This window comes from Panthera uncia, assembly GCF_023721935.1.
Source record: "Panthera uncia isolate 11264 chromosome D3 unlocalized genomic scaffold, Puncia_PCG_1.0 HiC_scaffold_9, whole genome shotgun sequence".
Lineage (NCBI taxonomy): Eukaryota > Metazoa > Chordata > Mammalia > Carnivora > Felidae > Panthera > Panthera uncia.
In genome coordinates this window covers 4,010,596-4,034,862 of record NW_026057587.1, presented here as the reverse complement: position 1 = coordinate 4,034,862, position 24,267 = coordinate 4,010,596, and the positions used below count along the sequence as shown (strand labels likewise).

General features: G+C 50.4%; 2 long non-coding RNA genes across 2 annotated transcripts; one reads left to right on the top strand and one right to left on the bottom strand.

The window, feature by feature from the left end:
• Positions 1–3,268: 3,268 nt before the first annotated feature.
• LOC125915052 (uncharacterized) lies at positions 3,269–3,871 on the top strand. The gene is made up of 3 exons (XR_007455546.1): positions 3,269–3,387; positions 3,587–3,659; positions 3,786–3,871. It is a non-coding gene; the product is annotated as an uncharacterized LOC125915052 (long non-coding RNA).
• Positions 3,872–4,124: 253 nt separating this feature from the next.
• On the bottom strand, positions 4,125–9,558 carry LOC125915051 (uncharacterized). The gene is made up of 4 exons (XR_007455545.1): positions 9,487–9,558; positions 7,895–8,875; positions 7,713–7,788; positions 4,125–7,635 (listed from the first exon to the last, which is right to left on the bottom strand). It is a non-coding gene; the product is annotated as an uncharacterized LOC125915051 (long non-coding RNA).
• Positions 9,559–24,267: the final 14,709 nt, after the last annotated feature.

The window sequence follows — 24,267 nt, the reverse complement described above, 5'->3', positions numbered from 1 at the left end:
AGACAAATAGGAAAGCAGGAGGTGTCCCTGGGAGGGAGAGGGTCAGTGACCGGAGGGGATCCCTAAACCAAATTCACAACAGTCTGGATTTGAAAGGGAAGAGACAACAGGGAAACTTGACCCCACTCTCTCTGCCGGCCTCTCCGCTTCCTCAGGGTCCTGTGTGTAGGCTCCGGAGCGGGTGCGGTGTCCCAGTGGGTCTCGTCTGGGTCACCAGAGACTGTAGACGAGGAAAAATTAATTTTTCCTCTGCCCTTTGTAGTGTGTTCTTGGCTGAGAACTTGTAACTGGACAAGCTGGTCTAGGTCGCAGGTTTCCGACCACGGCCGCTGCGATTCAGGGCTGCCCTTAGACGCTGCCATTTCTGCCACTGTGTATGCGCTCCGGAACCCCACTTCCCATATAAAGAGCTGGGGCACAAGAATATGGAGCTCTCCGCTCTCTAGAACTTTAGGTCTCATGTCTCCTCAGTGTCTGTCTGGCAGATCTGTCGCTCTTACCTTAGGGTCACACCAAGACCGCCAGTAGTTCCCCAAGTGGAATGGTGGGCCCACCAGCAGAACCCAACACGTCAAGACTGTGGATAACGCAGGGCTTAGGGGCTTCGGGTCCACGTAGAACCACTTGCCAGCTCCAGCTGGCCCACTAAATCCTGGCCAGGAAAAGCCCATCAGACCCGGGAGCTCAAACGCAAACAGAGTAGAGCTCAGATCCAAGAGGAACTTCCCCGCGGCTGTGGAAACATGAGAAAGACCAAGAACTCAAAAGGGCTCAGCAGGCACCCATGCCCACGTTTCTTGTCATCCCCAAAGCCATTAGCAGTCTTTGAATCCCATCCTTGTCATCAACACTATTAAAAGAAAATTTTGGGGGCGCCTGGGTGGCTCAGTTAAGCATCTGACTTCAGGTCATGATCTCCCCGTTCGTGGGTTCGAGCCCCGCGTCGGGCTCTGTGCTGACAGCTCAGAGCCTGGAGCCTGCTTCGGAGTCTGTGTCTCTCTCTCAAAGAAAACATTTTCTAGTCAATTTATGGATCTAGCTGGCTTCTATTTAGTGATCATGAGTCAGGCAGCATGCAACCTAGCGATAGAAAGGAGCACCAAAGAGCTGCACGACGCACGAGATTCTTAGACCACGTGAGCAGGAACGGGCAGATTCGCTGGGCATCTGCTGATGGGTAAGCATGGTTACTCTTATTACATGGGCCCCAGGGAAGTCTCGGAGCAGGTCGGGTACCTTGTGCGGAGCAGGTGAAAGCTGATTAGCTGACCTAGGCCTTCCTCTTCCGGGAGAGCAGAGCATAGACACGTAAGTCTTGGTTTGCTGACACGGGGCTTAACGTTAGTGACTCCATTTTGGGCGTAATCTGGTTACTTTAACGACATTGACGTGAGCTACATCCATAGTAGTTCCCCAAGCGTGGTGGCCCTGATCTGGATTGTATCTCAAGTTCCTCTGGGAAGTATACCTGAGCTGGGATGTCTCCAAAATTCCCCAGTTAGGTCTAACCTGATCTAGTATATGTCCCTAGTCACCGGGGCGTGTATACTGACAGTGGGTGTCTCCCAGTTCTCCAGGTTTGGCTGCCCCGACGCTGGAAGTCTGCCAATTTTCCCGTGGGTCTACACTGATCAAGGATATTCCCCTAAATTTCTAGGTAGGTCTACTCTGACCTGGGAGGTGACCCTTATTCTGTATGTACCCTGATCAATGAGGTCTTTGCAATACAGAGACCTGTGGGGTTTCTCTAATTCTCTGAGTGTGCCTACTCTGGTACGCACTCAGAGACGTATCCCTAATCCTGTGTGTGAACCCTGAAAGGTGGTGTCCCCTAATCACCCAGGGGTGCCCTCCCTGATTTTCTCTCTTTAATAACCAGAAGTGTCTTCTCTGACCTGAGATATACCTTATCATCAATTGTGACTGACCTGGGATGTGTCCCTAATTCACCACGTGTGTCTTCAGTGACACTGGATAGCCCCCTAACCCCCCAGGTGTTTCTACCCTGACCTGAAATGTTTTCCTTGTTCTCCAAGTGTGTCTACCCTAAACTCGTATTATCCCTGAAAAGTCCTGTATCTTCTCTGACCTGGTCCATCCCTAGAGCCCAGTTGTGTCCACATGGGCACGAGTGAATCTCTAATCCCAGATGTTTCTGTCGTGACCTGGTTTGTCTCCCTAACTCTTCAGGTGTTGACCTGGGATGTGTAATTCCTCCTCTGTGTGTCCACTGACTTGAGAGGTCTCGTGTTTATTGGTACCACTCTGGAAGTCCCCTCTCTGTTCTGTTGTACTCTGACGCAGCACGTCTGCTTACTTCCCCGAGTCCACCTACCCTGACCTTCAGGGTCTCCACGACTCCTGAGATGTTATCTCAGCTCACCTGGACCGCTGACTAGTTCCCCAGATGTGTCTACAAAAAGCGGTATTTTATTGTAATATACCAGTTATGTCTACACTGACCTGAGCGGTCTTAATTCCCCAAGTGTGTCAACACTAACCTAGTCTGATTCCATAGATTCCCAGCTGCGTCTGCCTCGACATTGGATGTCTCCACTTGACCTGCTGTGACTACCTAGTATCTCAGGCATGTCCACTCTGACCCGGAACATCTAACACCTCAGGTGTGGCCACTTTGCCCTGGAGCCTCCCTGGTTCCCCAGTTGTGCCTGCCGTAACCTGAGATGTCAAACTCAGACGTGTCTACTCATACCTGGGATGTCTAATCCACAGATGTGTCCACGCTGAACAGGGATGGCTTCCTAAAACCCCAGCTGTGTCTATCCTGACCCGGGATGTGTCCCAAATTTTCAAGGTGTGTCCATACTGAGGTGTGGTGTCCCTCTGGTTTCGCAGGAGTGTCTACGCTGACCTTTTCGTTCACATAAAACCCCAGTGGTGTATGTCTGAGCGGGGATCTCTCCCTAATTCCTCGGGCAGGCCTACCCTGCATCGGAATGTCTCACATTCCCCGTGTCCAGCTGACCTGCGAGATCTCCCTGGTCTCCCAGGCATGTCTACTCTGATCTGTGGTCTCCCTAACCCCCCAAGTGTGTCTCCTCTGACCTGGGTTGTCTCCCTGCTTCGTCGTAAGTGTCCGCCTTGACACGGTGTATCTCCCCGGTTACTCTAACGTGACCGAGGTGTCCAATTCCACGGTGAATCTATGACCTGGGACGACCCGTTTCCCCAAGTATTTCTACTCCGACCAAAGAGGTCTCCTTGGCTCCACAGGAGTGTCTGCTCTGAGCTGGGATGTCTCATTCTCCAGATTTCTCTCTCTGGACCTTGAACGTCTCCGTTCTTCAGGACTGTCCAGCGTATCCTGGGACGTATGCCTTTGTCCTTCGCCGTGTCTACTGTGAATCTGGAGGTCTCGTTCCTCAGGTGTGTTGACACAGACTTGGGCTCTTTCTCTTATTCCCAGTTGCATCTAATCTCACCTGGGAGGTCTCCCTAGTTACCAAGGTGTGTCTGTATTGTTCAAGAAGGGCTGTTCCCCCAGGTCATCCACCTTGACCAGTGAAGTCTCCCGAACTCCAGAAGTGTGTTCACAGTGACCTGAGGTATCTCCCTATCTCTCCAGGTGTTCTGATCTGTGATGTCTCTAAGTCCCCAGGCGTGTCTGCATTGATTACAGTGACCCTTGAATGCACCAGGTAGGTCAGCCTGACTTGGGATCCCTCCCTAACTTAGGGAAGTGTCTTCCCTGACTTAGGATGTCACACTGCTACCCCCCACCCCCCACTGTGTCTAGCCTGATCTCGAATCTCTCTCCCATCAAGGCTCTCCCCAGGTCCCCAGATGTGTCTACCCTGATACGTGATGTCCCCTGAGTTCCCCTGTTTCTATTTTGATGTGGAATGTCTACAGTAACCTGGAATGTCTCCTTAATTCCCCAGGTATGTCTACCCTTACCGGGATATCTGTTTAATAACTCAGATGTGTCTACACAGATGGGGCGTGTCTACTTTCTTACAAAGTAAGTGCATCTCTTTTGACCAGGGATGTTTCCCTAGTATCCCAGGTTGTGTCTACCCTAAGATGGCCCCGTTTCCCCAGGGGAAGATACCATGATTTGGGACGTCACCTTGATTCCTCGGGAATTTCTATACTAACCTGAGAAACCGGTTTCCCCACGTGTGTTCTCTCACTTCAGAGGTCTTGAATTCTCTGGCTCCGTCTACTCTGACCCGGAACGTCTCCCTGTTTACCCTGCTGTATGCCAGCCGCACCTCGATGCCTCCTTAATAATCAGCTGTGTGTACATGTACCTGCATAGCTTTTCCCCTGCTCTTATCTGAACTCTACCCAGGAGGGTCTACACTTGAGGATGTCTACCTAATTTCCCATGTGGCTCTTCTGACCTTTGTTGTAACCTTATTCCCTGCTATGTCCACACTCACATGGGGTGTCTTCATAATTCTCAAGATGAGTTGAGTATTTCTCAGGATGGTCCCTACATCCCCGGTCTGCCTCCCCTGACCTAGAGTTTCTCTCGAAGCCCCAACATTACTCCTCCTACTCCCCTCATGTGTCTACTTGACCAGTAATGTCTCCCTGCAACACAGATGTGTCTGCTCTGACCTCGTGGATCTGCCTAATTCCCCCGGTGTGTCTATACTGATGGGATGTCTAATTCCCAAAGTGCTTCTATACTAATCTGGGATTTTGACCTGGTTGCCTAGGAGTGCCTACCTTTATAAGGTATTTCTCCAAGATTCCCTTGGTGGGTCTATCTACTGAAGAATACCTACAGTTACATAAGAATCTGTTACCACTTTTACATTGTGGGTTTTTAATGTTTATTTTGTGTGCACACAGGCAGGGCGGCAGGGGTAGGGGGCGGGCAGAGAGACTCCCAAGCAGGCTCCATGCTGTCAGCACAGAGCCCAACGCCGGGCTCGATCCCACGACCTTGGGATCATGACCCAAGCTGAAATCCGGAGTCAGACGTTCAATAGGCTGAGCCACCCAGGCGCCCCGTCATGTTGTGCCTACATACATAACTCAGAAAATTAAAACCCAATTGCACATTATAAAAAACAATGCAGATTGACTTGTAAAAGTAAAAACAATCTCATTATAACCAATTTGATCTTTCCAGGTGGTTAAACTTGGGCAAATGGGAATCTTGGATTTGGGGTATTTTCCAGACATTTGCTATTATCCTCCTGTTTCTTGTGTTAATACCCGTTATTGTGTATCTTTTCAAGAGTCATCAGTAAACACTAATCGTGATCTCCATGCGAGCTGAAGAACCTAATGAGATTCTGGTTCATGATCTTCAATGGCCAAAGAAGGGTCACGTGATGCTAAACAGTAAACTGCTCTCCGTTCAACAGGGAGAGTGATTGACGGGAAGGAACTGGTTTTTATGTTAATGTTTATTTTTAAGAGAGGTGCAGAGAGAGAGGAGGACAGAGGCTCTGAAGCGGGCTCCACACTGACAGCAGAGAGCGTGACACGGGGCTCAAACTCATGAACCATGAGATCATGACCTGGGCCAAAGTCAGACACAACCCACTGAGCCACCCAGGAGCGCTGGAAGGGATTTTTTTTTTTTTTTTTTAATGAAATGGAGGGGTGCCCAGTGGCTCAGTCGGTTAAGTGTCCCAATTCTTGATTTTGGCTCAGGTCATCTTGATTTTGGCTCAGGTCATGATCTCAGGGTTGTGGGATCGAGCCCCACATCAGGATCCACATTGAGCATGGAGCCTGCTTGGGATTCTCTCTCTCCCTTTCTCTCAAAAGTAAAATAAAATCTTAAAAGACAAATGAAACCGAGGGGCGCCTGGGTGGCTCAGTAGGTTGAGTGTCCAACCGGCTCAGGTCTTGATCTTGCAGTCGACGAGTCTGAGCCCCGCTGGGGGCCTCTGTGCTGACAGCTCGGAGCCCGGAGCCTGCTTCGGATTCCGTGTCTCCCTCTCTCTCTGCCCCTCCCCTGCTCATGCTCCGTCTCTGTCTCAAAAATAAAATAAACATTAAAAAAAATAAAACAAGTGGAGACCACAGGTTGGGTATGCCCCCATACCAGACTCATAGTCACCTAACCAGATTTTCAAACTGTCCTGATTCCAAAAATGCTAATAACTCCAATTTTAAACAACACTTGAGCTTTCTTCGAGTCAGCATGACTTTACAGATTCCCAACTAATCAGCTATATTCAAGTAAGCTGATGCACTGAAAAGCCATGTCAGTCACCAACTCCAGTCACAATGGAAAGTGTTGGACTTGCACATTCCTGCTTTACAGACGGGCCTGTGACAGCTGAGAGCCGCTTCGTAGCCACTTGCCGTTTGAATGTGTCCCCATTTCCAAAATGCTGGTTTCTCAGTAAAATACTCAGCTCAAGTAAAGCGCTCTGGATTTTAGTTTTCTAGTAGACTCACCTACAGAACTCGACATCCCACGTGGGTGCAGATACACCAGATGAAGCAGGGGGGTGAGAAGGCATCCTACAGTAGGGGGACACCCTGGAGACCTAGGCAGACATCCCAGGCAAGAAGTGACAAACCTGGGGAATAAGGCATCGAAGGTCAAAGTAGGCAGAGCCAGGGAGCTAGGGAGACAACTCAGGTCAACGTAGACAAAACGGGGAATTAGGGAGACCTCCCAAGTCAGGTTGACAAGACCTCGCCGGTCAGAGTAGACCCAGCTGGGAAACGAGACATCCCAGGTCAGCAGAGAAACTCACGGGGACTAAGGGAGACCTCCCGCGACAATGTAGACATTCGTTGGGAACCAGGGAGACAGGCCAATTCGGCGTAGACTCAGGAGACCTCTCTGGTCAGACTACACACACCCAAAAAAGCCCTCCCAGGTCAGTGTAGACACACCTGGGGTTTTAGGGAGACCTATGAGGTCAGTAGAGGCATATGGGGAAATAAAGATAGATGCCAGGCAAGAGTAGACACATTTTGTGAATTAGGGAGAAAATCCGGCTCAGGACGGTTACAGCTGGGAGTTAGGGTGACATCCCTGGTTGACATTTCAGGGGAACAGAGAAGACGTTCCTTGTCAGCGAAGACACACTTGGAAAACAAGACCACACAGATCAGCACTGACACACCAGCATAATTGGGTGTACAGACACACCCGAGGAATTAGTGAAAAGTCCCGGTTCAGGGTAAACACACCTGGAGAATTAGACAACTCTCAGGTCAGTGTAGACATACCTGGGATATCAATGGGACATTCTAGGTCAGAACAGATACAAATAGGGAATTAAACATCCCAGATGAGTGTTGACACGCCAGAGTAGAGAGACAACCAGATCAGGGGATAAATAGGGAGTCGTTCCAGGTCACTGAAGATGTACCTGAAAACTAGAGTGACATCCCAAGCCAGGACAGACACACTTTGGGTATTAAGGAAACATCTCAAGTCCGTTTAGGCAAACCTGAGGAACTGGGGAGCTGTCCAAGGTTGCTACAGAAACACCCGGGAACAAGAGATAATCGAGTCTAGGACACACCCGGTGACCGAGACAATCCCAGGCCAAAGGAGAAGTACCTTGTGGATTAGGGAGACATTCCAAGTTGGTGTAGACCTGCCTGGGGAACTTGGGAGACATAAGTTCACGTAGACAAACCCGGGGGATTAGGGAGGAGCCCAGTTAAGTCTAGATCCACCTAGGAAATAGATATCCTGGGTCAGAGCAGACATTCCTGGGGAATTAGAGAAATGCCCCAGGTCAGGGTAGACATACCTGAGGAATTTGGGATACATCCCAGATCAGGGTGGATGCTTGAATTAGGGGACATCCCAGATTACGGTAGAGACACCTGGTGATAAGACATCCAAGATAAGAGAAGGCAAACACACAGAAACAGAGATACCTCCGAGTCAGAGAAGACCCCCCTGGGAAATGACACGTCAGTGTAGATGCACCTGAGGAATTACGGAAATATGCCAGCTCAAAGTTAATGCCACTGGGAAATCAGGCAGTGTACCAGGTAATCGTAGACCTCTGAAGAAATCGGTATACTTCCAAAATCGGTGTAGATATGACTAGGGAACTGGAGGTCATCTAAGGCTAGTGGAGACCCAGCTGGGTTAGTAAGGAGGCCGCCGAGTTCAGAGACGACCTACCTGGGAAATAGACATCCCACACAAGAGAAAAGACCTCCCAAGTAAGGAAGTAGGCATCACCATTCAGAGAAGACACTCCTGGAGAGGCAGTAAAGTCCTAGAACAGTCACACCTGGTGAGGTGGGGACGCATCTCAGGTCAGCTTAGATTCATTGGTGACGTCAGTGTACATCCCAGGTCAGTGTTTACACAACCGGGGCACTGCCGAGAGGACAGCAACTCAGGCAAGTCGGTCTTGGAAAATAAGGGCCTCGGTGCAGGTGTGGGCAGACCCATCTGGACAATCAGGAGGCCTCCCCGCAAGGGAGGCAGCCGAGCACTGAGAGAGGCCCTGCTGGGCACGCTGGGGAACTGAGGAGAACCCCAGTCCGGGGCAGACACGGCTGGGCATCATGCGGACATCCTCTTCAGGAATCAGACACATCCCGGTGTAGACACACTTGGGGAACTGCCGTACCGAGGCGGTGACATCCGTAGATGTTTGAGGGAACTTCAGACATAAACTTCCCTGAATTAGGGAGACCTCACTGATTAGCGCAGACTCTCTTGGGGAACGAGGGGGATGTTCTAGCCAGATTCAAAACAGGGAAAAATTCAGACTTCTAGGTCAGAGTAGACCCATGGAGAATTAGGGAGAAGGGAGACATGCCACGCAGAAGAACGCAATTGGAAATTAACGAGACTTCTCAAGGCAGTAGAGACACATCTGGGAAACTGGGTGCAAACCAGGAGTTAGAGCCTCCGTCAGAGTGGACACACCTGTGCAAGTGAGGCGCCGTCCTAGGTGAAAGCAAGCACACGCGAAGAATTAGAAGGTAATCCCGTTAAGGATACAGGCACAAGTGATCACGGATACACCCAGGTGAGGGCAGAAACACCTGGGGGTTAGGGAGTCATCCTGGGCTAGGGGAGATACCCCTGGGGTATCAGAGATCTATCCCAGGTTAGGACAGACAAACATGGAGAAAAAGACCACCCAGGGCATATGCCCTGTAAGAGCGCTGGTGAGATAACGGTCGGAGAAGACACACACAGGAAAGTATAAAGACAGCCCAGGTCAGTGGAGGCACACCTACGGACTTCTGGCTACGCACCGGGTCAGGATATACACTCCTTGGGAACAGCCAGATATGCCAAGTCACAAAAGACCCGCAGTAAGAATTAGAGACCTCCCAGGTCAGTTTAGACCAACGTGGGGAAACTATTTCAAGGTCAGCGGAGATCTACTTTGGAAATTAAGGAGACAACCCAGGTCACAACAGACACACCAGTGGATTTAAGGAGACCTATCTGGACAGAGAAGACACACCAGAGGAGACAGGAAGAAATCCAAGGTCAGTGAAGACTCTCGTGAGGGATGAGGGTCATACTCCGGGTCAGCGCAGACCTACCTGGAGATTTCAAAAGACATCCAAGGTCTGAGTAGAGACATACGGGAAAGCACGCAGACCTGCCAGGTAAGAAGAGACCTCATTTCTTAGTGTGACATACCATGGAGTCAGGGAGCCATCAGTAGGTCAGAGTAGATGCACTAGTGTAATTAAGGAGACCGCCAATGTCAAGATCAACAGAACTGGGGAACGGGGAGACATCACAGGTTAGAGCAGAAACGCCGGTGACATCCTAGGTCACAGTAGTCACATCTGTGGTCTTAGACACGTTCCAGGTCAGTGTTGACAACGCTGGGAAAGTAGGGAGGCCTCCCAGGACGGTGTGGCCTGACCTGGGGAAAGGAAGACGCTAAGCTCTGCAGACACAACCGGGACCCAGGAAGACCACACAGACCACACAGGTCCGAGGCACAGAGCTGGGAAGGTAAGGACACCTCCAAGGTCACTGTAGACACTCCTGGGAATTTATAGAGACCTCCCAGGTCTGTGTGCAAGACCCGGAGGATTAAGCAGATAAGTGAGATCAGGGAAGACCCATTCTGGAATTAGCAACATGCCCCAGGACACGGAAGACGCATCTGGGAAATTAATATGAATTCTAAGTGTAGTCTCACAAGCAGAATTTGTGAAATAGTCCAGTTCAGAGTAGACACACCTGGGGAATTAGGAGAATCCCAAACCATGCTACGCAGACAGGGCTATGAGACACCTAATGACAGTGTTGACACACCTGGGGAGATAGCCCAGGTAGTGTAGACACAAGTAAGGAATTAGGAGGATATGCCAGGTCAGAGTAAACACATCTGATGTGTGTGGAGTTATCCCGGGTTTGAGACGGACACGTGTGCCATTAGGAAGCTATCCCGGGTCAGCGCAGACACACTTGTGTCAGGGATACATCCATGACAGCGCACACAGAACTGTGGAAATAAGACGACAGCCCATGTCAGTGTCGTAGCCCGAGAAGGAGGGGGAGATCTCAGTTTTGTGTAGACATCCTCGGTTAACCAGGGACACATCCCAGGTTAGAATGACCCTTGTGGGAGGTAAGGAAGTACCCATGTCAGGACAGACACACCTGGGGTATTAGCGAAACCTCCAAAGACCATGTAAGCACACTTGGGATATGCTGAGACATCAAGGTCAGAGTAGACACCCATGGGGAATTAGAGGGTAGTCCTAGTGTAGACATGCCTGCCGTATTAGGGAGACATTCCAGGCAGCGTAGACACTCAGGGGGACTTAAGGAGATGACCCGTTCCACTTCAGATCCTCTGGCACTGTTAGACACTTACCCCGAGTCAGTGTAGACACACACGAGGCTCTAGAGAGGCCTCACTGGTCAGGACAGACACCCCTGCAGACTCAGAAAGGCGAACTATTACAGAGTCAACACCTCTGAGAATTAGATATATCTCCCACCAGTTTAGACACACCTGAAATCGGGGAGATATTTCAGAAAATCCAAGGCGATAGGGAGGCACGTGAGGTTTGAGTAGACACGCCGCTAGAATTAAGGAGCTAGCTCTCGAGAACACATACCCGGACGATTAGGGAGACGTCCCAAAGTGGTGTAGACAACCGAGTCAAGTATGGACACACCTGGGGAGCTAGCGGGATAGCCAGGTCAGGGTAGACGCTCTTGAAAAGTAGACGTTCCAGGCCAGGATGGACAAACTTGGGATATTAGAGATCAGGGTAGACACGTCTTTACAGAGAGAGGGAAAAAAAAAAAAAAGGTTAAAGCAAAAACACCTGGGGTTCTCCGTAGATACACCAGGTCAGAGAAGGCACACAAGACCCTAGTCAGTGTTGACTCACCTGAGAAAGCAGAGAATCATCTGAAGTCAGTGTAAACATGCCTAGGGAAATACGGAAACACCCAACTCAGGATAAAAGCACGTGTGGATCTATGAAGAGACACCATGTCAGAGTAGACACACCTATGGGCAGCGTAGACACATCTGGGGATAAGACACCTTTAGTCATAACTGACACACCTGGGGATTGAGAGCAATATCCCAGGTCTGTATAGACACACGTGGGGAATTAGGGAGACATCCCGAGTCAAGGCAGACACTCTTAGGGAATTAGACTAGATCAGGGGAATGTGAGCCACACCCACACCAGAGGAGACGCATCTGGGGAACTAGGTAGATGCCCCACATTAGAGGAGACACAGCTGGGGAGATATGGACACAACCTAGACCAGTGGACACACTCCAGGGGGAATTAAGAGATCTCGTACGTCACAGGAGACTCCCTGGAGAACTAGGGAGACATCCAAGGTCAGAGTTAGACATGCCTGGAGAGTCAGGGTGGCAACCTCGGGAGCTTCCCAGGTGAAATCTGAGACCAGCATTCCTGCCTGGAGGGCAGAGAGAGACAAAGAAAGAGGCAGATCATTCCAGGTTGGTAGGTGGCGGGTTTAATAAGCAAGAGAACTTACATTCAAGGCTTGTCTTGGGTAGATCTCTTCACCCACTCGCCAAACCCTGAAAGTTTAAATAGAGACCTTAACTGGGTTCAGTCACATATTACCATCTAGATGGTTTCAACACCACATCACAATCGATCGATCGATCGATCGAAGGCTATGTCCTTGGGGCAGCTTCTGAGAACAAAGCAGAGAAGGCGAGCAGAAGGTACATGCTAATGAGCGGGGGGTGGGGAGGGTGACGAGTCTCCAGTTGCCTGGTGTAGCTCATGCATCAGCTGGTGGTCACATCCTCTTGGTGGCCAGCTCCAACGTTTTGGGTCAGAGTAAACACACGTTAGGGAAAAGAGAGACATCTCGTGTCAGTGTAGAAAACTGGGAAATAGAAAGTTATGCCAGGTCAGGGAAGATGCACCTAGTAATCTGGGGAGACATACAATGTCAGAGTCAACATACCTGGGGAACGAGGAAGATTCCCAAGTCCGAGGAAACCAAACCGGGAACTGGATTCCAGGTCAGAACAGACACATGGGGTTCATCATGGAGACATAGCCGGTCAGGGTCGGCAACCTGAGATCTTAGGCAGATATCAAGGGACATCTTAGGTAAATATAGATATTCTTGGAGAATTTAGAAGTCATCCAAGGTCAGTGTAGTCACAACTTGGGAATTAAGGAAACATTTCTGGTCAGTATAGATATTCCAAAGGATTTAGAGAGACTTTTCGGGTAAACCAGACATACCCGAGGGAACTATAGACTTACTAGTTCAGTGTAGACACACCTGGGGAATTAAGATGATATCAAAGGTCAATACAAACACCCCTTGGACAATGAGAAGCTATCCCAGACACACCTGGGAAATTAGGGAGATACCCAGGTAATTAGAAATACCCGGAAATTTAGAGTGACAGCTAACATTAAAGTAGACACAAACAGGGAATTAGGGAGACATCCCAGGTCAGGTAGGAAATACTAGGGAATTAGGGAGACGTCCAAGATCAAAGTGGAAATGAAGGAATTAGACATCCTTGATAAGAGCAGATTAACCTGGGGGATTAGGGAAACATTGCAGGTCAGTGTAGACACACCTGGGGGATTTGGGAGATCTCCCAAGTCAGTGTAAGCACAACTGAGGAATTAAGAGAAACGTCCCAGGTAATAACAGACACACCTGGGGTTCTAGGGAGTCATTCTCATTCTGTATAGAAATTCCTGTGAAATTAGGCATACATCCTACGATAAGGTAAACTCCTGAATAACCAGAGATGTATTGCAGGTCAGTGTAGACACATCTGTGGAATTAGGGAGACATCCCAGGTCAGGTCAGTGAACACAAACCTGGGGAATTAGGGAGACATTCCACATCACAGTAGACACGTGTGCAAATTTGGGAGACATCACCGGGCAGGGTAAACACACGGGAAAGAAGGGATACGAGCCAATTCAGAGTGATCAAACCTGAGGAATTAGAGAGACACCCTTCATCAGTGTGGACAGGCCCAAGGAATTGAGCAGACAACCAACCTGTGTTGGACACATGTGGGGAAAGAGAGAAACAGCCTAGGTCAGTGTAGATACAACTGGAGAATCATGCAATTATCCGTGGTAAGAGTTGACACGTCCGGGTAATCAGGTAGACATCCGTGTTTGGGTAGGCACACCTGGGCAAAATTAGGGAGCTATCTGAGGTCAAAGACAAAGTTAAGGAACAGCTTGACATCTTCCATCATGGTAGATACATAAGGAGAATTATGGAGACATCCCGGGTCACGGATACACACATGAGAAATTAGGGAAACACCACTGGTTAGAATTCACACCCTGGGAACTAGGGAGACATCCCAGGTCACGGTAGACACAATTTGGGATTTACACCAACATCCCAGATCAGTGGAGACACACCTGGGTTATTAGACTGGCCTCTCGGGTCTGAGTAGACTTACCTGAGTAGTCACGGAGGCATCCAAAGCCAGGGTATACGATCCTGTGAAACTCGAGATGTGTCACAGGTCGGTGTAAACACACAGGCAGTTAGGAAGGCATCTAGTTCACTGCAGACAAAACCGAAGAATTAGGTAAATAACCCTTGTCAGAGTAGACACACAGGAGAATTAAGGAGATATCCCGAGTCCTTGTTGACACATCTGTGGAATTGGGCATCCCAAGTCAGGACACATACCTTGGGATTTAACAGAACATCCCAAGACCTGTTTACACACAGGAGGAATTAGGGAGACATCTCAGGCTATTGCGGACCCACTAAGAAATGAGGGAGACATCCTCAGAGTTGACACAGCTGGGCAATGAGGGAGATATCCCTGGTCAGTGTGGACACCGTGAACTGGGGAGACATCCAGCTTTAAGGCAGATACGCGCTGGAGTAAGAGACGTTCCAGACTGGAGTAGACACACCTACAGAATCAGGGAGGCGGAGAGGACACACGTGTAGTTCTAGGGACGTCACGTACAATGTGTGCACCGGCGCGGAACCACGGAAGCCTTCTAGGGAAGTGTAGAAACACCTGTGGAATTTGAGACACATCCTGGTCACAGTAAACACACCTGGGAAATCAGGGAGACATTCCTGGCCAGTGTTGACACAGTCACGGAACTAGATTTCCAAGGTCAGTGCCGACACAACTCAGGAATTACGGAGCTATCTCCAGTTAGGGTAGACAAATCTGAGGAAATGAGGCTATGTCCCGGGTCACGACAGCACAACTAGGTAATGAGAAAGAAATCAGAAAGCAATGTGCACATAATAAAGGTAAGAGAGCCGTGAGGGGTCACGGCACACCTGGATGATGTCTGTTACACACCAGGTCAGGTCAGACATCCACTGGAAGTAGGGACAGAGTAGCCACAACGGGGGTCCTAATGAGCTGTCCCAACTCAAGGGGGACAAAACTGAGCAATATGAGAAAGATCCCAGAACACAGTATACAAAGCTGGGGTATTAGGAACGCGTCCCTGGTCAGTGGAGACACATCTCGGCAGCTAGAAACATGTCCCGGGTCAGTGTGTAAAAATGGGGAATTAGGGAGAAAACCCATGCCACAGTAGACACGTTTGCTGATTAAGGAAACAACTCAGGTCAGTGTAGACACTTGGAATATTATGGGGGCTCCAAGGTCAGGGACATACACCTAGAGAACTAGGAAGACATCAGGTCAAAGTAGACACACTGGGGAATTAGGCGGCCATAGCAGGTCAGGATAGGCAGACCAGAGAGCTAGGAAAACATTCTGGAAGAGTGTACACATACAGGGAGTTACTGACACATCCCCAACATCCCCAGTGAGCACAGACACACCTGGGGATCAGACAACCCATATCGGAGCAATACACCTGGGGGATTAGAGACACGTCACAGCAGGGTGGACTAATCAGGGACTAATTAGGGAGCCATCCCGAGTACAGGTGGATCCACAGGGGGGGATGGGGTGACAGCCCAGGCGAGGGGAGACATGCCTGCGTATTACGGAGCGCGACCTGTTCAGAGCAGACACCTCTAGGGAATTAGGGGGTTCACTGGTTAGTTTAGGCAAAGTGGGGAATTAGTAAGGCAGCCCAAATCAGGAAAGAAACCTTTGGGGCATTACAGCAACATACCGGTTCAGTATAGCAACTCCTGGGAATGAGGGAGATCTGCAAGGCCAGTGTAGACGGACCCATGGAATTAGAGAGACATCCCTGGTCATGAAAGAGGGGAAAATCCCAAAGCAGAGTAAACACATCCAGAAGTTAGGAAGATATCCCAGGCCAGTGTAGACACACTTGTTTGGATTCTTCCTGCACTGCTGCCTGCACATACAGGGTTTAACCCCTCCCCCCCGCCCAAGGCTGCCCTTGCTCGGGGAAACATCCGGAACTTTATAATGGCTGGGAGATCTAATCTCGAAACACTGAAACGTGTAAGCTTGGGGGAGACAAATCCCATAAGCTTCCTCTTCACCTCCTGGATTCATGGCACTAACTCATCACAATATGTGTGGTTGTCATGGTAACAGGTGTCGGGGACAAAAATCCTGAAAAGCTTGGAGAAGATCATTTTTTAAGTTTGGACTCTTAGCTGCAAGACTTCAACCTGGTTCTTGCTGACTTAAGAAAACAGGGCTTTTTGTTACTCTTCCTTCTCTGCGTGCTTGAAAAGGCCGAGTACTGACAGCAAACACAGCTGCGGTCGGGGCTCAGTAGCATCACGACGACCCCAGGCCCTGCCTCCTTCTTAATGTTTTTTCATTTTTGAGAGAGCGCCAGTGGGGAAGGGGCAGAGAGAGGGGCAGAGGACCCAAAGCGGACTCTTCGCGGGCAGCAGCGAGCCCAATGTGGGGCTTGAACTCACGAACCGCAAGATCATGACCTCAGCCGAAGTCGGACGCCCAGCCGACTGAGCCCCCCACGTGCCCGTCTACCTCCGTCACTGCAGCCGGTGTCCGGCCTGGCGAGCGTCACCGAGGCCCGGACTCAGATCATCCCCGGGAGTAGCAGGCCCAGACCTTAACAGGCCATCGCCAGCCACCTCGTGCTAAATACCGCAAAGACCAAGTACTGAAGGAGAAGTCCGGCCACGTCTGGGGGGTGCCGTGAAGGTGTCAAGACCTAAAGATTAAACGGCCTAACCACAGGGCGATGCAGGTAGAGGGACCGCACACATGTGGCTTCTGGCTCTGAAGAACTGATCCCCGGTCGAGGCGGGGAGTGTGTGTGACCAGCCTGGGGCATCTTGAGGTTTCATGAGGCAAGGCCTCCACGAAAGGTCAGGGAACTGTGTCAGCAGGACGCAGGAGCCGCACGAGGGATCCTGCTGGGCAGGGGGGAGTTCATTCAAACATCAAAAAGAACAACGGCTGCCGTAACAGATCAAAAGTCATTGGGCATATAAAAATCCCGGCCTAGAAATCAGGAATGACTGCAAATGACTGTTTACCTATTACTGTTTACAGAGACAAAAGGACCCTGTGAGAATACTGTGGACAGCTGCACACTAACACATAGATGCCCGACGTGAAGTGTACACGTTTCTAGAACACACAAACCACCACAACTGACTCAAGAGGAAACAGAAAATCTGATGAGACCTATGACAAGCAAAGAGAGTGAATCACTAATGAAAAATCTCAGGGGGCGCCTGGGTGGCTCGGTCGGTTGAGCCAACTTCGAGGTGTCCAACTTCAGCTCAGGTCACGATCTCGTGGTCAGTGGGTTCAAGGCCCACGTCGGGCTCTGTGCCGACAGCTGGGAGCCTGGAGCTGCTTCGGATTCTGTGTCTCCCTCTCTCTCTGCCTCTCTCCCTCCCTTTCTGTCTCTCTCAAAAATAAAATTAAAAAAAGAAAAAGAACAGAAAAAGCTCTGAAAACAGAGAAGCCCAGGACCAGCTGGGTCCACTGGGGGGGAGGTGGGGTGGGTGGGGGGGGACATGCCACATCTTAAAAGCCGGCGCGGTGCCCACTGACCTGCTTCGCAGATGACCCAGCACCTTCCGCCAGCTTTTGCCACACAAGTGCTTGCACGTCTGACTCCAGCTGCCCGAGTCCCTCCCCCTCCCCCTGCCCCTCCCCCCTGCCCCCCAGGGGCCCCGCCCAACCAAAGCCCCAGGACCAGCACCAGACGCCATCACAGGCTCCCTGACTGACTGAAGGGGCACGACCCCCTCCTAGAGCCCGTGGCTGGTGGCCGCCACCGTGTGCGCGCTCAGCACCAGCCTCTGCACCTGCGCCCACCAGCCTGACGCCCTTCACCACCGGCTCCACCGTGGTGCGCGTGCCCAGGGGCAGACCGTGCGGCTGCGGAAGGGCACACTGACGGCCGGGGCCCCTGCAGCCACCAGCGTGCCCACGGTAATTCCCGGACCTGCTGTGCACTTTGGTTCCCCACCCCCCACCCCGCGCCCAGCGACTCTGGGCGTCTTTGCGACTGCTTCCCACCGCTGTGCACACCCTTCCAGCCGTGCCTGCAGCCGAGTGTGCACAGACCCCTGGCCCCAACGGTCGCTGCTGCCGGCCCTGGAGGCTCCACTGGGGACTTAGCAGCCCTCGTGGCATCTGTGGCCCCGAGACAACACTCACCAAGGACCACGCGGTTGTCAGCGCTGTGGGCCCCAGCGACATCAACAAGTGAGTCACCAGACCATCCTGGAGTCGGTGCCACCACACACTTCCGTACCAGGCACCCTGCCCCCCTAGGCCCAGGGTCACGGCACAACCTCCTGGCCATCAGCTCTGGGCCTCACCGCCCCAAAACCATCTGCCAGGGAAGGTCTTTCCCCCCTGAAGTCCGTCCACGAAGTCTACAACGGTAACTGCTGCTTCAAATGCACACACACCACGTAAGGCTACACGGATCAGGAGGAATCAGGAAATGTGGCTTCGCCAAAGGAATGCGTTTAAACCTTCAGTAACTTGCCCTTAAGAAACAGAGACCCAGAAGCTGCCTGACAATTCAGAGTAGCTGTTGTAAAGATGCTCAGAGAGCTACAAGTGAATGCAAGTAATTTAATGAAATCTGGAAAACGGTACAAGGTCACAAGAAGGTGGTCAAAGAAGAAACAGAAAACATAAAAAACCAAACAGTTTGCGACTATGTGGATGGAACGAGAGGGTGTTGTGCTAAGCGAAAGTAGTCTGAGAAAGACAAATACCTGACGACTTCACTCTTAGGAGGACTTTAAGATACAAGACAGATGAACATAAGGGAAGGGAAGGAAAAATAATATAAAAACAGGGAGGGGGACAAAACAGAAGAGCCTCTTAAATATGGAGAACAAACTGAGGGTTACTGGAGGGGTGGTGGGAGGGGGCATGGGCTAAATGGGCAAAGGGCACTAAGGAATCTACTCCTGAAATCACTGTCGCACTATATGCTAACTTGGGTGTAAATTTAAAAGATAAATTATATATATAAAAAAAGAACCAAACAAATCTTGGAGCTGAAGATTTCAATGACTGGTGTGAAGAATTTAAGAGAGAAGCTTCAGAATCATCTAGACCGAGCAGAAGAAAATTCAGTGAGCTCAGAAACAGGACATTTTTCTCAGCAACACTGTCCTTCAGAAATAAAGGCCAGACAGGCTTTCCCATGCAAACAACAGCTTCAGGACTGCATCAACACCAGGCCTGCCTACGAGACCTGCTGAAGGACGCCTGTCACATGGGACAAAAGGATGCTAACCGGCAACGTGAGAAATGTGAAAATAAACAGCACGCTGGTAAAGGCAAGTACACAGTCAAGTTCAGAAAACTCTAGAAATACAGTGTGGTGGTGTGTGCTAACCACTGGAGTATAAAGGTTGAAGGACAGAAGTGTTATAAACAGTTACAGCTACAATATCTTAACAGATCCACAATATAAAAAGATTAAAAAGTGTGACATCAGGGGCTCTTGGTGGGGGGGGGGGGGGGGGGGGCGCAGTCGGTTAGGCGTCCGGCTCTTGATTTCAGCTCAGATCGTGATCTCACAGTTCATGAGTTCGATCCCCATGTTGGGCTCTGTGCTGACAGTGTGGAGCCTGCTTGGGATTCTCTGTCTCCCTTTCTCTGCTTTTCCCCAGCTCACATTCTCTCTCTCTCAAAAATAAATATTTAAAAAAAAAAAAAGGTCTGAAGACAGATACTGGTAATAACAATATGAATGTACTTAATATCACTGAATTGTACACTTAAAATTATTAAGACGGTAAATTTTACAGTATGTGTATTTTACCACAATAAAAAAAATCAATGATTTTTTAAAAAGCTTTGCATAACATCATACTCAATATCATACTCAACGCTTAAAGATGAAACTCTTAGAGTTCAGGAACAGGACAAGGATGCCTGCTTATGCCTTCTACTCAACATTCTGGTATTGCTAATCAGAAAAAAAAAATAGAGAAGAAAAAGAAATAAAACATACACATTGGAAATGAAGAAGAAAAGTCTCTCCTACTTGCAGAGGACTTGATCTTGTATCCGGAAAACCCTAAAGAATCCACACACACACACACACACACACACACACACACTGCCAGGGTCAGTGAAAGAATTTAGCACTCACAGGACACAAGACCAAACCACCACCATCAGCTGGACATTCACACACTAGTCAGAAGTTATTTAAAAATTAGGGTGCCTGGGGGCTCCTTCAGCTGGGCATCCGACTTTGGCTCAGCTCGTGATCTCACAATTTGTGGGTTCAAGCTCCCCATCGGGCTCTCTGCTGTCAGCGCAGAACCCACTTTGGATCCTCTGTGTCCCTCTCTCTGTGCCCCTCCCCCATTCTTATATGCTCTCTCTCTCTCAAAAATAAATATTTAAAAAATTAAGAAAATTATTCCATTTACTATTGCACCAAAATAATAAAACCCATGGGAATAAATTTCATCAAGGAGGTATAAGATTTCAATGCTGAAAATGCAAAACAGCTGAAAGAAATTTCAAAAGACCTAAATAAATGGAAATACATCCTGTGTTCACTGAAGATTTAATATTGTTAAGTCAAAACTATCCAAAGCAATCTACAGATTCAATGCATTGTCTGCTAACGTCCCAAAGGGCCTTTTTTGGCAAAAATGGGAAACCAGACCCTAAAATGCACACAGCATTGCAAGTTATCCCAAATAGCTAAGACAATCTTGAAAAATAACCAAGTTGGAGGACTGACATTTCCCTGTTTCGAAGCTTCTACAGAGCCGTGGTAATCAAAAAAAGTGCACTATCAGTACAATGATGGACAAATGGGATGAGAGTCCAGAAAGAAACCCGTATCATCAGGGGTCAGGAGGTTTTTGACAAAGATTCCAAGTCCATTCTATGGGAAAACAACAATCCCTTTAACAAATGGTGCGGGGACAACTGGATAACCCATGCACAAGAAAAGGTGGAACTCTATCTCACTCTACATACAAAGATTACCCAAAATGGATCAAATATCCAAATTTAAGAGCTAAAACCATGTATTTCTCTGGAGAAAACCTCATGGCCTCAGATTTGAAAATGAATCCTTAGATAGGACACCAAAAGCACAGATGACAAAAGAAAAAACTAAACTGGCCTTCAACAAAATCTAAAACTCTTGTGCATTAAAAGACACTATTGGGGTGCCTGCGTGGCTCAGTCGGTTAAGCGTCCGACTCTTGGTTTCGGCTCAGCTCATGATCTCATGGTTTCGGGAATTCAAGCTCTGCGTCGGGCGCTGCGCTGAGCACGGAGCCTGCTTGGGATTCTCTCTCCCTCTTCCCCTCTCCCTCACTCGCGCACTCTGTCTCAAACAACAACAACAAAGACGCTATCGTGAATGGGAAGACAGCCTGTGTGACGGAGGCAGCGTGTGCAAATCATCAATCTGATACGGGCGGAGTATCCGGAATATACCAAGAACTCTTACATCTCAACAACAAAAGACAAACAACCCAATTAAACATCGGGCAAATGAGTTGAACAGACATTTCGCCAAAGAAGATACACAAATGGCCGAGAAAAGACGCTCGGCACGGTAGCCACCGGGAAAAGCAAATCAAAACAACAGCGAGATTCCAGTTTACAGCCAGTAGGAGGGCTGTAGTGATAATTTTTGAAAACAGAAAGTAACAAGTGTCGGCAAAGGTGTGAAGAAAGCGGAAACCTCAAACACTGCTGACGGGAACGTAAAACGGTGCAGCCGGTGTGGAAAACGGCTGAGCATTTCCTCAAAGAGTTAAGTGTAGGATTAGCAGTTCCACTCTGATACTTGTCCATGAGCATTCTTGCCAACGCTACACTTAGCAGCCGACGTGTGAAGACCATCCAAATATTTGTCACCCATGAATGGATTAACAAGTGGTCTACCCACACGATGGGATACTGTTCAGCCACGCGAGTGAATTAGTGCTAATAATGCTACAACATGGGTGAAACCCGAAAACGTTACCCCGACTGAAAGAAGTCAGAAACAAAAAGTCACGTACCGTACGATTACCTTCATATGAAACGTCCAGAGTGTGCAAATGTGGGAACCCTGGGTGGCTCGGTCGGTTAGGCACCTGACTCTTGACCTTAGCTCAGGTCTTGATCTCAGGGTCATGACTTCAAGTCCTGCTCTGGGATCCACGCTGGGTATAAAGCCCACTTTAAAAAATAAAGAGAAGAACTCAAATAATATCAGAGGAAATGAAGAGAACTCCAAGTTTCAAAACCCTACTGAAAAATCAGTTCTGATCATTTCAGCGGATGTTAAAACCCTCAGGTGGAAGGTTCCGTGAAGCCTACCTGGGGGCAGACTGTTACCACCTGAATCACCGAGCGGCCTCAGCATCCTAGGAAGTGAGGTGGACAGCCGGGACGCGCCTCCCGACAAGACCGACGCCACCTTCGGCTGTGAAGTAGTCACAGAGACAAACCAACCTGAGTCGATGCGGCTGTTAAGAGTTCATTTCAAGCTGCAGGAGTGTGGGAGCCTAAAATGAGAACACGGGGCGCTGGAACAGAGACCCCCGCCCCCTGCACGATTTCATCTGCTAGTCGACCTGGGGGGTGGAAACCCATGATGTGGGAGAGGGAGGGACCGCGACCAGATCTGGAGGGACTCGGGGGACGCGGTGTTCATACATGACACAGAGTCTGTCTGGACCTCGGTTCAAATGAACCCACTATGAAATTACAGTTTAGAACGGGATCTGCACGTGGGCTAGCATTACATTCGAGTGAGGAATTCTGTTAATGAACCGTGACAAAGCGTGCTGGGGCAGACAGCTTCTGTTTGGAGGCACGGTGACGCGTCCAGGAGTGCGATGACAGGACACACGCGGTTTGCTGACAACATCGCAGCTGCTCTGGGTGTCCTTCCAGCTGCAGGTATCTTCCCCGCGAGGTCGCGCCCAGGTGGCGCCCAGGGTCCACACCGAGGGCGCCCCAGGAGGGAAGCCCGCTGACGACATCTCAGGCTCCAACAAGACAGCAGTGGTGACTTCACCCCCGGGGGTGTGCGCACAATGAAATACTCTAATGCTTTTTAAAACAGGGTGTGGACCTATATTCACCAGGACGCTGCTCGTGGAACAGAGTTAAATTAAACTAAGAACTTTCTGTGTATCGTGGCCCACTTTTGTGCCCTAGACACGTGTGACATTTATAGGCAAAATATTCAAAATACTGGAAAAGAATCGGCAGCCCACCCATGGGTGGGGTCTGAGGGCACAGGCCCCCCATTTTCCTCCATGCACTTTCGTGTCATTTACGTTTTCCAGCGAGGGGAGTCCGTGCCTGTGACATGCACCAAAGCCACGCGTGGGTTCTAGGTGGGGGGTTGAAGCCCCCCTGCCTGTACAGCAGGCCCTGCCTGGCTCAGCGTCCCCGGGGCCACCCTGGGAGGACAAGCTCAGGAGGTGCCCCCCCCAGGGGCTCACAGGGCCCCACGGAGCCAGGAGCTGCCCAGGGCTTCTTGTGCTGGGAGGACCACATCTGCTCAGGAGGCCGTAAGTGGCAGCTGGCGTGGCAACAGGTCCCGGCCACCCACACACGGCTGCCGTGTCCAGCTCCCAGGCTGTGGCCCAGCTGGAAGCCCCAAGTTAGTGGAACAGGTGGCCACATGGAGCCTGTTGTAGCCTCTGGAGGAGCCTCCATTCTCTTTGGGGACCACCCGATGGCTCACGTACCTCCCACGCGGCCCCAGGATGCGCCTCTCAGGAATTCCTGGGCCAGACGCCCCGTCCTCCCCTTCTGTGCCCCGCCGGCCTCAGCTGACCTCGGCCTGCCTGCAGGAAAGGCCCGCACAAGGGCCACATCGTGGCCCCAATGGCGTGGGAGGCGGGCACTGTCTGACCTTGTGATCCGGTCCCGAATGCTAGTTCAGGGGCAAAGTCCAGACACAGACGCACAGATGGTTCCCTTTACTGGAGGGGGAGGTTGATTTCTTTGTCAGACGGGGGAGGGATTCATGAGGCATCTCTTTGTTTTGTTTAATCCAGGCGCTGTCTGTCCCTGTCCCAGCAGGAAATACAGCACCCGGAGGTTCAGAGGAAGACACAAGACATGTGACAGAAGGGGCTCCTTTCGGAGGATCCAGCAGAGAAGTTAGGAAACCAGAGAGGAGCCCGCGGGAGCTGCTTCCCTGGGCCTGAGAGGCAGGGAAGGGACAGCGCTGCAAGATCGGGAGAGATGGCAGGGCTCACAGGCTCGGTGGCCCTGGGCTGTTGACCAGAGTTCCTGCCCCTGGCACAGCCAGCAGGGATGACCCAGCCTCTCTCCCCACCCCCAGCTCTGGGGGCTCCCGCGGGTGGGGCCTGACCACAAGGCAGGAGGTGGGAGCCCCGGCCACACGGCCCGCAGGTCAAGGCGCGGGGAGGGAGTGGGGTGAACACGGGGGACAGTGGATCCGGGGCGACAGAGG